A 6,348-nucleotide genomic window follows, 5' to 3' on the forward strand; every position below is an offset into this window, starting at 1 on the left:
CTCGACACTATGAAACTTAGCAGAAATTGCCTTTGCTGTAAATAACCACCCTCCTACACTAAGATAGAAGTGCCGATGGCTGTTAATGTTAATTAAAAGTTTGGAAGCGTGACCAACACGGACTGAACGGCTTCGTTCGCTTCCTCCACTGCTATTGTCAAACTACAGCAAGACTACAATTGCAAAAAATCGACGTCACCGTTCACAACTTCTTGTTGTTTTTGCTGGAAGGCAGCGGCCAGGCTAGGTCAGGAGTAAAAATATGGAGAAGTTTACAGTAGGGCTAACTTATAAAAGTAGTTCCCAAGCTTGAACATTTCACAGTACTCTATTAAACTGCCGTGAATACAAATGGTCCGACACAAACGCAAACCTATCAAGACATTGCCGTCCACCTAAACTTCAAGAAGTGAAGAGGCTCATGTTGTTTGAAAGGAGCTGCAAACATCCAAAGCTCAGGTGAGAGAAACTGTCTACAAGACAAGTAGTAGGAGGGAACTGCGTTCGGCTTTTATGGATGAATGGCAAGAAGAAAGTCATTGTTGAAAGAAAGTCATAAGAATTAAGCCAGATAATTGCTTTAGTAAGAGCAAAAACAAGATGATGAAACCTGCACAGAGGCAGTTTAACCTGAATTAGACTCTCGCTGAATGGCGACCAGCTTACAGCCTTAGAGGGAGAACAGAGAAACCAAATGAAGGAGCTTAAAAGTGAAAGAGAACTACACTTTGCACCACTATAAGTCAACGTTCTAAGGGTGTGAATGCAAATATGTCTGGATTTGTTCCTGTGTGAGCCTAATGTGACTGTGGGGGTGGGCGTGTGTGTGTGTGTGTGTGTGTGCGCGCACGTGGTTATAAGTTCAGGAAAAGCCTGAGAGCACACTTGACTGGCTGTGTAAAATGAAATGCAGAGGGCATTCTCTTCAAACGGATGGTATTCAAAGAGCAGGGAGTTTCAGAAGGAGACAGCACTGAGGGCACTCCGGTTTGAACTGTGTTTGCGCAAAGGCTCCTGCTCTTTTTCAAAAACGAAAAGAAATTCCTGAAGTGCACTCTCAGGGTTTTCTTGGAGGGGGGAGGGGAATATTAGGAGACATAAAGAGAAAGGTGGTGGAGTCAGACAGACAGCCAGAGATGAGGTTTACCAAACCGACCGGGGGAATATGTGCGAGCGGGGAGGGAGCCGTGGACCGCAAGGTAAGAGAAAGGAGAGGAAGAAAGAGAGAAAGCGGGGGACACATGGAAGCAGAACACTGGCCCGGGGCACAGGTACGTGCTGTGCCTCTTCAGGAGACTCAGAGAGGAGGAGGAAAGAAAAAAAAAAGTGAGAAAGAACAGAAACCCACTTTCCATGCGGCCCCTAGAGGAGCGCATGCATTGGTGCCCTACATGGCTGCACCAACCTGACCTCGGCGCTGCAGGACTGATGCTTACTGAATTACCCCGTCGACGGCCCGGTGCCCCGTCATGCCGGCTCCCTCACACACTCATAATAAACACACTCCATCACCTGTTCGTCCGAAGCACGCCGCCCAAAGAGAGCATATTAATTATAGATGTACGTTAAATTACTTTCATTACCTCCCCTACTCAGTGGTCAGGACAAAGACACGGATGATGGATGGAAGGGGTTGTTATGTCTCCCTGTGCAGTGAAAGTCCCTTTTTTTTTTACTTTGTCTAACCCTTTTTCTCTCCATTCTGGTATTTCATTTGCATCAGTTCCTTCGCTCACATGGCGTTCGTCTTTCTTGTCAGACTGGAACCAGACAGACAGTCATGTCTAATCTTTGAATGAAAAATCTGTCCTCGGCAAACATGGAATTAAGGGCAGCGCACGGCGTAATACAAGTACAATGCATAAACTACACACAGAGTGAAGCAGATAAGAGCAGTAAGACCCATGTTTAGCTAAAAACCTGCTCTAAAAAACATCTTTTGCTACTTGGTAATCCATGAACAGTGTGTAGACAACAAATGGAAATAGTTAAAGTGTTGTATAGCACTGCTTCTAAAGATTAATCATCTGCTGTCTTGAAATGAGGCTTTGCTGGACACTGGACATGAAGTGGGAGCTCCACCAAGCAAGTCTTCAAAGGTTAGGGGTCATCTTGTACTTCAAAATGTACTGATGACCAATGAAGGGAGGGTAAAAGATGTGAAACCATGTGTGGTCTGAACATAAATGCGGTCATGCTGTTTTCTTATTTCTGTTTCAGTTTTTTCTTTACTTTATCTTTGAGGGAGTCGTGGCTTTGAGGGGGAGGGGAATTAATTGGATCCATTTTTGGAATAACTCTGTCTTGTGTTTAGAATTTGGAATAAACACTTTCCGGATCAACAGTATAACAAAATATGCAAAGACGACAGCATTGCCGTTAGGGAGGCTATTGTAAATTAGTTGCATTTTGGTAACCAAACAAGTCATAAGATGTACGGTCATAAAAAAGTTAAAAATATATATATATCTTTGCCGTCCCAAGTCATCCCACGACATACACCCAGGACTTTCCATTTTTTGTTTCTTAGAAAGCTCTTCATGGGTTTGCTGGTATATTTGGGGTCATTGTCACGTTGTAGAGTTTAGTTCTGTTAACACTTTAAGTCTTTCCAGATGGTCTCATATTTCCCTCCTCCATCCTCTGACACATGGATGAAGTCAAGGTGGATTCATTGATGATAAACTAGCCAGGTCCTGCTGCAGCAAAGCCACACTCTGTACTTCACAGTGGGCGTAAAGTTTGATTCCTTAACAATTAGTTTATGGCAAACATGTCCTCTGTTCTGATGTCCACACAATGTAATTTGAGACTCATCTGTCCAAACATTATCACAGGCTTGTACTTTCGGCCTGCTGCAGGTTCCATCAGGGTTGTGGAGACTTCTTTTAGCGTCCTGTGGTTCTGCTTTTAGGGTAAACTTGCTTTCATGGCCTGGCCTGGGATTCTTGGCAGATGTTTTGAAAGCTCTTTACCTTAATTATTTTCCATAGAGATTTCAAATTCTTGTGAAGACCTCCTTTAATTCCTTTACCAGACTTAGAATGGTGCTCACGTTAACTGTCAGCAGCACGCTAACCAATGATGTTCTCATTACGCTCATCTGATGTTACAAGCATGTCTGTTATTTCAGCCATTTTGAGTAAGAATAAAGATTGGGGTTTCCTCAACAGAGATTGAAAATTCGTTAACATTTTTTACAGAAGATTTTTAAAAAGGTATTTTTTGTGGTTTGTTTACAATGTTTGATTTTCACTGTAGTGGTATTTGACGTTGAACGTTCAAATGTCCAAATACGTTGGAAAGACACGCACGAGGAGTTACACTGTTTTCACACGACTGTAATTGTATGTGACACAATAAATGGCGCTTTGCAAAGATCTTCTTTGCAAGCCAATTATGACACCAGATCAAACAAGGTGCTGATCGGCAACATTATCTCAGGATGAACACCCACTGAACAAATGACCGAGTCCCACCACGTCTCCCTTTCTAAACTGTTGGCTGCTCAATGACTACAGAAATGCTTTCTGGGTGCATGCAAACGTCTCCCTGCTTTTACTGTCCTCTGTTTGTCTGATGTCACTCCTGCAAGGAAAGCGTTGCGTTTGGCAACCCTCACTTTGCCAAACGCAAAGTAAGGGTTGCAACTCTGCAACTCTATCTAATCTCTGCCGCTCTGAAACGTCCCCTTCAATTTCTTCTGCTGATAGATGCCGGTGCTCTATGAGCCCTCTGGGACCGCATTCTTTCCTCTTTTACTTGTCTCCAGCTCTTCGCTTGTGTAAGACCACTTCAGATTCATCAGGTCAGACCCCCCACCCAGCCTCCGCCACCACTACCTCCTTTTGTAAACAGCAGAGCTCAGATTCACACAGACCTAAAGGTCAGGGGAAGGGTCTGATAATCAACATCCAGACGCCGATCTCTGCTCTCTCTGCTACTTTAGGCGGTGTGTTGTGAGAGCTTGGCAGGCGGGATGCTTTTATGAAGAGTGATAACCAATTGCGGACACCTTCTCCCAGTGTAGGAACTTCTTCAAACGGGAGACGACAGTAAACTGAGACCTGTCGGTCATGGTTAGTAAATGTTGTTACATTTTAATTCCAGTCCTCGTCAAGAGGCGAGGTAGAGACTCCCTCTCTCCTCGAGAGATACACACTTTGATTCAGCCACTGATCTCACTCGGCCGTGCTTTTGTCATTTTTGGAGGTAAATCAAATCTTGCAACGGCGTCCGCTAAAGGGCTTGTTCATAGTTTGTCACTTTACAACCACAAACTTCAACGTAGTTTACTAGGATTGAATGCGACAGACCTCAGTCTCACGTCTTTGCCTCCAACAGGTTTCTTCCAGGATTTATCAATATTTTGCTCATTAGCTATTGGAGAAAAAAAAAGACCTACCACACAGAATCGTGCTGCCATCATCATAATAATTCAAGGTGTGTTCAGGGTCATGTGTGATGTTACATTTCTACCAAACAGTGGTTTGCAGGTAGTCTACATATTTGAATTTTGATCTCATGTGACCAGTTTTTTTTTTTTATTATATATTGTAGACTGATTGATTGATTGAACAGACTTATGGTTCACATATACATAAAAAAAGAACAAATACATATTAATAGAGCTGGGTGTTTTAGCAAAAATTATATATTTGTTTTCATTGAACAACTTAGATAATTATCTCAGTAAGGTTTTAAACTGCTGATCTAGTGTCTACTTTTTGAAAATCTGTACGAACGGAAAGAAATTAAAACATTAACACCTAATGAAATGTATCTCAAAAAACATTATAACAACTAAACATAATTCCCTCAAGCATTCATTTTGGAACATTACGGACTTCAAAATATGAAACATTTTATTTTGTCATCTAACAATATGTTCAGCGCTGTAAAATGCAAAACTTGCAAATCTAGTTTACGCAACTCTTTAAAATCTCTTGTTCTTACAAAAACGTGTAGAAATTGGTGGCGGCAGGGAAGGAGGGAAGTCGGCATCGTTCGGCTACTGTAGCGTCCTCTGATTGGCTACTGTCTATTTCCATTAAGAGACTTCTAGTGCCTGTTATTCTAGAGAGACATAACATGTCATCACAGAATTATGGGGGCTGAATTCATATGCAAGCCACACATTTCAAATGTCTATTTATACAACTTTGTGTTGGTCTTTCACATTGCAACATAGAGCCCACTGCACTAAACCCCATTGAAAACCTCCTGGTTATTCCACCAAATATTGATCTTTGAACTCTTCCTGAGTTAAAACATTATTGTTGATGCTTCTAAATGAATATGAACTTGTTTTTCTTTGCATTACTTGAGGTCTGAAAGCGCTGCATCTTTTTCATTATGTTGTCCATTTCTCATTTTGTGCAAATAAATACAAAATTTCTCCAGGGAATTTCAGAGACATTTTGTCAGTAGTACAAATAATAAAAGAACAATGTCCATTTTACTCAAACATAAGTGTGAAATCGGATAAACTGATCATTTTAAGTGGTCTCTTAATTTTTTACAGAGATGTACTTTACCTCAGCATTCTACGGCTTGCTTACAAATGGAAGGTTTTGTCCTTTCCTCCTGAGAAGTAATCTAGGATGGGAATTTCCTGCGACTTGTGGCCGTCAGAGCCGACCTTCACACCTCTGCAGCAGCACTGACATTTCTACACAGCCGAGCGCCGCAATAAGCAACCTTACGGTTTGTTATTCACAACGGCTGATGTTTCTGTTGCTCTACATTCTTTGACCCGATCTTCTTCCCGGCCCTCTAGAGAGACACAAGTTGGGTTTTTTTTTTTTTTTTTTTTAATCTCTAAGCAGGGAGGACAACAGTCACGGAGCAAACCCTGCGCCGGCAGAGGAGGAGGGTCAGCGCGCCAGAGGGGGGAAACAGGAGGTGAGATGGAATATAATAATGACAAACAGACCCCTGGCCACGGCGTCCGCAGCTTTGTCTCAGGGGGACCTTTCCACCTTGTCATGTCCAAAGACCTTGTGCGGTACTCGACAAAAGGACAGGAAATAGACGAAAAAAAACAAACAAAAAAAAAAACGTTGTATATGTTTGCCACTGCTGCCGGTCTAATTTATTGGCCCAATGATTTGCTGATGTGTATGAGGCCGCATGCAGCTCCGAGCGCTCGCCTGGAACGTGGGGGGGCCTCGCTTCATTAGGCGCTCACACCCTTAAGCTGCTGACATTTCCAAACTTGTTCCCCAGCCTTCTAATTGTCATGAAAAATTGGACGGAGTCGCCCAACGCCAAGAAGCTCGGGCGCTGGGTCTCGATCCGACGGCATTTCTCACGCGTCCCGGTGTCATTTGGTGAGCCGGGCGAACG

This window comes from Xiphophorus couchianus, chromosome 20, assembly GCF_001444195.1.
Source record: "Xiphophorus couchianus chromosome 20, X_couchianus-1.0, whole genome shotgun sequence".
In the NCBI taxonomy this organism is placed as follows: Eukaryota; Metazoa; Chordata; class Actinopteri; order Cyprinodontiformes; family Poeciliidae; genus Xiphophorus; species Xiphophorus couchianus.